Genomic DNA, 8,821 nt, shown 5'->3' with positions numbered 1-8,821 from the left:
TTTTCCAATCGGGTCTAAGAATTGCCAAAAACTGAAGAAAACCAATGTAGTAGTCCTTCTTTATAGGTAAATTTTAATGCAAAAACAATTTTTGGTATAGCTTTACAAGAAAAAAGTTCGTCACGTAGTTGTTCCTAATCGCTTATTTGCAAATTTTATTGTAAAAAGTCGTTTTTCTCAATCGGGTCTTAGAGTTGCCGAAAGCTGACAAAAACCTAGGTAGTAGTCTTTTTTGCGTAGGTTTTAATGCAAAAACAATTTTTGGTATAAATTTACTCGAAAAATTTGTCACTTAATTGTTCTTGATCGCTTATTTGCAAGTTTTATTTAAGAATGTAGTTTTTCTCAATCGGGTTTTAGGGTTGCCAAAAGCAGACGAAAACCAACGTTGTAGTTTTCTGTTTTGCGTACGTTTTAATGCAAAAACAATTTTTGGTATAGCTTCCCAAGAAAAAAGTTCGTCACTTAGTTGTTCCTAATCGCTTATTTGCAAATTTTATTGTAAAAAGTCGTTTTTCTCAATTGGGTCTTAGAGTTGCCGAAAGCTGACAAAAACCTAGGTAGTAGTCTTTTTTGCGTAGGTTTTAATGCAAAAACAGTTTTTGGTATAAATTTACTTGAAAAATTTGTCACTTAATTGTTCCTAATCGCTTATTTGCATATTTATATTTTAAAATGTTTTTTCCAATCGGGTCTTAGAATTGCCAAAAACTGAAGAAAACCAATGTAGTAGTCCTTCTTTATAGGTAAATTTTAATGCAAAAACAATTTTTGGTATAGCTTTACTAGAAAAAAAGTTCATCACTTAGTTGTTCCTAATCGCTTATTTGCATATTTTTTTAAAACGTCGTTTTTTTGCAATCGGGTCTTAGGGATGCCGAAAGTGAAGAAAACCAACGTAGTAGTCCCTCTTTTTGCGTAGGTTCTAACGCAAAAACTATTTTTGGCATAGCGCTAGTAGAATTGTTCTTAGTCACTTAATTGTTCCTAATCGCCTATTTGCAAGTTTTATATAAGAATGTCGTTTTTCTCAATCGGGTCCTAGTGTTGCCAAAAACTGACTAAAACCAACGTTGTAGTCTTTTGTTTTGCGTACGTTTCAATGCAAAAACAATTTTTGGTATAGCTTTACAAGAAAAAAGTTCGTCACTTAGTTGTTCCTAATCGCTTATTTGCAAATTTTTTTAAAACGTCGTTTTTTTTCAATCGGGTCTTAGGGATGCCGAAAGTGACGAAAACCAAAGTAGTAGTCTCTCTTTTTGCGTAGGTTCTAACGCAAAAACTATTTTTGGCATAGCGCTAGTAGAATTCTTCTTAGTCACCTAATTGTTCCTAATCGCTTATTTGCAAGTTTTATATAAGAATGTCGTTTTTCTCAATCGGGTCCTAGTGTTGCCAAAAACTGACTAAAACCAACGTTGTAGTCTTTTGTTTTGCGTAGGTTTCAATGCAAAAACAATTTTTGGTATAGCTTTTTAAGAAAAAAGTTCGTCACTTAGTTGTTCCTAATCGCTTATTTGCAAATTTTTTTAAAACGTCGTTTTTTTTCAATCGGGTGTTAGGGATGCCGAAAGTGACGAAAACCAAAGTAGTAGTCCCTCTTTTTGCGTAGGTTCTAACGCAAAAACTATTTTTGGCATAGCGCTAGTAGAATTGTTCTTAGTCACTTAATTGTTCCTAATCGCTTATTTGCAAGTTTCATATAAGAATGTCGTTTTTCTCAATCGGGTCCTAGTGTTGCCAAAAACTGACTAAAACCAACGTTGTAGTCTTTTGTTTTGCGTACGTTTTAATGCAAAAACAATTTTTGGTATAGCTTCACAAGAAAAAAGTTCGTCACTTAGTTGTTCCTAATCGCTTATTTGCAAATTTGATTTTAATAAGTCGTTTTTCTCAATCGGGTCTTAGAGTTGCCGAAAGCTGACAAAAACCTACGTTGTAGTCTTTTTTGCGTAGGTTCTAATGCAAAAAAAAATTTTTGTTATATATTTACTCGGAAAATTCGTCACTTAGTTGTTCCTAATCGCTTATTTGCAAATTTATATTTGAAAACGTTTTTTCCAATCGGGTTTTAGAATTGCCGAAAACTGAAGAAAACCAATGTAGGAGTCCTTCTTTTTAGGTAAAATTTATTGCAAAAACAATTTTTGGTATAGATTTACTAGAAAAAGTTTGTCACTTAGTTTCCTAAAAACTTAATCACTTATTTGCAAAATTTATTTAAAAAGTCGTTTTTTTTATTCGGGTCTTAGAGTTGCCAAAAGTTGACCAATACCAACGTAGTAGTGTCTTTTTGCGTAAATCCTAATGCAAAAAAATTTTTGGTATAGCTTTACTGGAAAAATAGTTCGTCGCTCAGTTGTTCCTAATCGCTTATTTGCAATTTTTTTTCAAAACGTCGTTTTTTTTCAATCGGGTCTTAGAGTTGCCGAAAACTGCGAAAACCTAACGTATGAGTCCCATTTTTGTTTAGTATCCAATGCAAAAATAGATTCTGGTATAGTTGTACTAGAAAAATGTTCGTCACTTAGTTGTTCCTAATCGCTTATTTGCAAATTTTAATTTAAAACGTTGTCTTTTTCAATCGGGGCTCAGACTTGTCGAAAGATGACCAAAATCAACGTAGGAGTCCCGCATCTTGTTTAGGTTCCAGTGCAAAAACGATTTATTATCTAGGGTACACGTCAATTTAAACTTGAAAATACGACAAATATCATCAAAAAGTATGGAGGGATTTTTCAGAAAAAAGTCAAGTTTCTTTTTTTTCCTCTTTTTAAATCGCTGAACAATAAATTTAGTTTGCAAATTAATTAAAAATTTTATTCGGGCTCTATTTAATCACGTTTTTGTTTTTTTTTTTTTGGTTGCTCAAAAATATTGAGGGATTTCGAAAAATATTGAGGGTTTTCTCAGAAAAAAGTCAAAATTCTATTTATTTCTTTTTTTAATTCACTTTACAATAAATTTAGTTTGTAAAATAGTGAAGCAAACATTACCAACTGAAACAAATGCCTTTTTCCATGACAAGAGAAGTTGCAGAATTAAAAAAAAACGGCCATCTGAAAATTGCTTGTATTCTTGAGTAAATAATTAAAATCTCAAAAGTACAAATAGGACAATTATTTCATAATAAGCTGACAAAAACCTACGTAGTAGTCTTTTTTGCGTAGGTTCTAATGCAAAAACAATTTTTGGTATATAATTACTCAAAGAATTCGTCACTTAGTTGTTCCTAATCGCTTATTTGCAAATTTATATTTTAAAACGTTTTTTCCAATCGCTTCTTAGAGTTGCCGAAAACTGAAGAAAACCAATGTAGTACTCCTTATTTTTAGGTAAATTTTAATGCAAAAATAATTTATTATCTAGGGTACACGTCAATTTCAACTTGAAAATACGACAAATATCATCAAAAAGTATGGAGGGATTTTTCAGAAAAAAGTCAGGTTTCTTTTTTTTCCTCTTTTTAAATCACTGAACAATAAATTTAGTTTGCAAATTAATTAAAAATTTTATTCGGGCTCTATTTAATCACGTTTTTGTTTTTTTGGTTGCTCAAAAATTTTGAGGGATTTCGAAAAATATTGAGGGTTTTCTCAGAAAAAAGTCAAAATTCTATTTCTTTCTTTTTTTAATTCACTTTACAATAAATTTAGTTTGTAAAATAGTGAAGCAAACATTACCAACTGAAACAAATGCCGTTTTCCATGACAAGAGAAGTTGCAGAATTAAAAAAAAAACGGCCATCTGAAAATTGCTCGTATTCTTGAGTAAATAATTAAAATCTCAAAAGTACAAATAGGACAATTATTTCATAATAAGCTGACAAAAACCTACGTAGTAGTCTTTTTTGCGTAGGTTCTAATGCAAAAACAATTTTTGGTATATAATTACTCAAAGAATTCGTCACTTAGTTGTTCCTAATCGCTTATTTGCAAATTTATATTTTAAAACGTTTTTTCCAATCGCTTCTTAGAGTTGCCGAAAACTGAAGAAAACCAATGTAGTAGTCCTTATTTTTAGGTAAATTTTAATGCAAAAATAATTTTTGGTATAGCTTTACTAGAAAAAAAGTTCGTCACTTAGTTGTTCCTTATCGCTTGTTTGCTTTTTTTTAAAACGTCGTTTTTTTCAATCGGGTCTTAGGGATGCCGAAAGTGAAGAAAACCAACGTAGTAATGCCTCTTTTCTTTCAAAAACTATTTTTGGCATAGCACTAGTAGAATTGTTCCTAGTCACTTAATTGTTCCTGATCGCTTATTTGCAAATTTTTTTTAAAAAAGTCGCTTTTCTCAATCGGGTCTTAGAGTTGCCGAAAGCTGACAAAAACCTTCGTAGTAGTCTTTTTTTGCGTAGGTTCTAACGCAAAAACTATTTTTGGCAGAGCACAAGTAGAATTGTTCCTAGTCACTTAATTATTCCTGATCGCTTATTTGCCAATTTTATTCTAAAAAGCCGTTTTTCTCAATCGGGTCTTAGAGTTGCCGAAAGCTGACACAAACCTAGGTAGTAGTCTTTTTTGCGTAGGTTTCAATGCAAAAACAATTTTTGGTATAGCTTTACAAGAAAAAAGTTCGTCACTTAGTTGTTCCTAATCGCTTATTTGCAAATTTTTTTAAAACGTCGTTTTTTTTCAATCGGGTGTTAGGGATGCCGAAAGTGACGAAAACCAAAGTAGTAGTCCCTCTTTTTGCGTAGGTTCTAACGCAAAAACTATTTTTGGCATAGCACTAGTAGAATTGTTCCTAGTCACTTAATTGTTCCTAATCGTTTATTCGCAAATTTATATTTTAAAACGTTTTTTCCAATCAGGTCTTAGAATTGCCGAAAACTGAAGAAAACCAATGTAGTACTCCTTCTTTGTAGGTAAATTTTAATGCAAAAACAATTTTTGGTATAGCTTTACTAGAAAAAAGTTTGTCAGTTAGTTTCCTAAAAACTTAATCACTTATTTGCAAAATTCATTTAAAAAGTCGTTATTTTATTCGGGTCTGAGAGTTGCCGGAAGTTCACCAAAACCAACGTAGTAGTGTCTTTTTGCGTAAATCCTATTGCAAAAAAAAATTTTTGGTGTAGCTTTTATTGGAAAAAAAGTTCGTCACTTAGTTGTTCCTAATCGCTTATTTGCAAATTTTTTCAAAACGTCGTTTTTTTTCAATCGGGTCTTAGGGATGCCGAAAGTGACAAAAACCAAAGTAGTAGTCCCGCTTTTTGCGTAAGTTCTAACGCAAAAACTATTTCTGGCATAGCACAAGTAGAATTGTTCCTAGTCACTTAATTATTCCTGATCGCTTATTTGCAAATTTTATTTTAAAAAGTCGTTTTTCTCAATCGGGTCTTAGAATTGCCGAAAACTGATGAAAACCAATGTAGTACTACTTCTTTTTAGGTAAATTTTAATGCAAAAACATTTTTTGGTATAGCTTTACTAGAAAAAAGTTTGTCTTTTAGTTTCCTAAAAACTTAATCACTTATTTGCAAAATTCATTTAAAAAGTCGTTATTTTATTCGGATCTGAGAGTTGCCGGAAGTTCACCAAAACCAACGTAGTAGTGTCTTTTTGCGTAAATCCTATTGCAAAAAAAATTTTTGGTGTAGCTTTTATTGGAAAAAAAAATTCGTCACTTAGTTGTTCCTAATCGCTTGTTTGCAAATTTTTTCAAAACGTCGTTTTTTTTTCAATCGGGTCTTAGGAATGCCGAAAGTGACGAAAACCAAAGTAGTAATCCCTCTTTTTGCGTAGGTTCTAACGCGAAAACTATTTTTGGCATAGCACAAGTAGAATTGTTCCTAGTCACCTAATTATTCCTGATCGCTCATTTGCAAATTTTATTTTAAAAAGTCGTTTTTCTCAATTGGGTCTTAGAGTTGCCGAAAGCTGACAGAAACCAACGTAGTAGTCCCTCTTTTTGCGTAGGTTCTAACGCAAAAACTATTTTTGGCATAGCACTAGTAGAATTGTTCCTAGTCACTTAATTGTTCCTAATCGTTTATTTGCAAATTTTTTCAAAAGCGTTTTTTTTCAATCGGGTCTTAGAATTGCTGAAAACTGAAGAAAACCAATGTAATACTCCTTCTTTTTAGATAAATTTTAATGCAAAAACAATTTTTGGTATAGCTTTACTAGAAATAATTTTGTCACTTAGTTTCCTAAAAACTTAATCACTTATTTGAAAAATTCATTTAAAAAGTCGTTATTCTATACGGGTCTGAGAGTTGCCGGAAGTTCACCAAAACCAACGTAGTAGTGTCTTTTTGCGTAAATCCTAATGCAAAAAAAATTTTTTGGTGTAGCTTTTATTGGAAAAAAAAGTTCGTCACTTAGTTGTTCCTAATCGCTTATTTGCAAATTTTTTCAAAACGTCGTTTTTTTTCAATCGGGTCTTAGGGATAACGAAAGTGACGAAAACCAAAGTAGTAGTCCCTCTTTTTGCGTAGGTTCTAACGCAAAAACTATTTTTGGCATAGCGCTAGTAGAATTGTTCTTAGTCACTCAATTGTTCCTAATCGCCTATTTGCAAGTTTTATTCAAGAATGTCGTTTTTCTCAATCGGGTCCTAGTGTTGCCAAAAGCTGACAAAAACCAACGTTGTAGTCTTTTGTTTTGCGTACGTTTTAATGCAAAAACAATTTTTGGTATAGCTTCACAAGAAAAAAGTTCGTCACTTAGTTGTTCCTAATCGCTTATTTGCAAATTTATATTTTCAAACAACGTTTTTTTTCCAATCGGGTCTTAGAGTTGCCAAAAACTGAAGAAAACCAATGTAGTAGTCCTTCTTTTTAGGTAAATTTAAATGCAAAATCAATAATTGGTGTACCTTTACTAGAAAAAAGTTTGTCGTTTAGTTTCCCAAAAACTTAATCACTTATTTGCAAAAGTTATTTAAAAAGTCGTTTTTTTATTCGGGTCTTAGAGTTGCCAAAAGTTGCTCAAAACCAACGTAGTAGTGTTTTCTTGCGAAAATCCTAATGCAAAAAAATTTTTGGTATAGCTTTACTGGAAAAAAAGTTTTGTCACTTAGTTGTTCCTAATCGCTTATTTGCAAGTTTTTTTTTTTCAAAACGTCGTTTTTTTTCAATCGGGTCTTAGATTTGCCGAAAACTGCTAAAACCTAACGTATGAGTCCCGTTTTTGTTTAGTATTCAATGCAAAAATAGATTCTGATAAAGCTGTACTTGAAAAATGTTCGTCACTTAATTGTTCCTAATCGCTTATTTGCAAATTTTAATTTAAAACGTTGTCTTTTTCAATTGGGGCTCAGAATTGTCGAAAGATGACGCAATTCAACGTAGGAGTCCCGAATTTTGTTTAGGTTCCAGTGCAAAAACGATTTAATATCTAGGGTACTCGTCAATTTAAACTTGAAAATACGACAAATATCATCAAAAAGTATGGAGGGATTTTTCAGAAAAAAGTCAAGTTTCTTTTTTTTTCTCTTTTTAAATCACTGAACAATAAATTTAGTTTGCAAACTAATTTAAAAATTTATTCGGGCTCTATTTAATCAAGTTTTTGTTTTTTTTTTGGTTGCTCAAGAAATATTGAGGGATTTCGAAAAATATTGAGGGTTCTCTCGGAAAAAAGTCAAAATTCTATTTCTTTCTTTTTTTAATTCACTTTAGAACAAAATTAGTTTGTAAAATAGTGAAGCAAACATTACCAACTGAAATAAATGCCTTTTTCCATGAAAAGAGATGTTGTAGAATTAAAAAAAAACGGCCATCTGAAAATTGCACGTATTCTTGAGTAGATAATCAAAAATTCAAAATCATAAATAGGACAACTATTTCATAATGCTCATTTGAACCCTTCGATAAGTAAAAATAGAGCAGTAATAAGTACTAGTATTAGTTATAAAGTTTTAATAATTACTTTTATGCTTAAAAATGTGCATTAAATTAGACTTTTTCGCGGATTCTCTTGCGAAATCCTGTTACGTTGCGTGCGAAAAAGAGATACATAAATGGAGCAGATTCGTGATACAAAACGCGCAAAAAATTGGATGCCTAGCTTGGACCTTTAATTCGCGGCTAAAATTTAGACACTTTTGTGAACACGGGTTGCGCAATTCCCTTCAATTTTGCCTGTTTTTGCTAAAGTAGCTAATTTTCGCAAAATTGTTGCATTTTAAATGTTTTAACATAGGAAAAACGAATACGAGATACACAGATCGGGCATATTTGCCCGTGACGATTTGGGTAGACCTCTGCGGCGTATTGTCCAGGAATAATTTACGTGGATTTCTTAAGAAACTAGGATCATTTTTGAGAGCGAAGTCTTGAAAAAATTTCTCCTTGCGGTTTTGACTGCAAAAAACTCCTTCATATCTTGGGTCGACTATTGGTCTGTCGAGAGACATTATGAGCCGCACTAATGTTGCGCAGTTTCCTCATCACAGTTGTCTTAAGTTTGTAATTGAAACTGTCTGCCGACAAGCAAAGTCTGGAAATTAGCCGAATCGGGGGTCTAAAACCCGATATCAATGAATTTAGAAAAACTTAGATTTTATTTTCACTTTTTCAACCAAATTTGTCAACGAATATTTTGTTATACCTGCACAGAAGACTCATATAGGCACATATACACACAACCATAAGGTTCTTGATTGGAGAGATAACCATGATAACAAAAAAATTATTCAATTTCAAATAGGCAAAAAATCAAGTGCTCATCTTCAAATTTATTTTTTTTTGCGCGTAGCGTAAGATTGCTGCCAGTAGTTTTTTGTGCTAAAATGAATTCTTTTCTCCAATTTTAAGCATTTCTAGTATTTGACGAACGAGCAGTATAAATAATTTAACAAATTGCTTAAATCTCTGA

This window comes from Convolutriloba macropyga, chromosome 7, assembly GCF_964194025.1.
Source record: "Convolutriloba macropyga chromosome 7, txConMacr16.3, whole genome shotgun sequence".
NCBI lineage: Eukaryota > Metazoa > Xenacoelomorpha > Acoela > Convolutidae > Convolutriloba > Convolutriloba macropyga.
The sequence above is the reverse complement of the archived record's forward strand: the minus strand, read 5'-3'. Positions refer to the sequence as shown.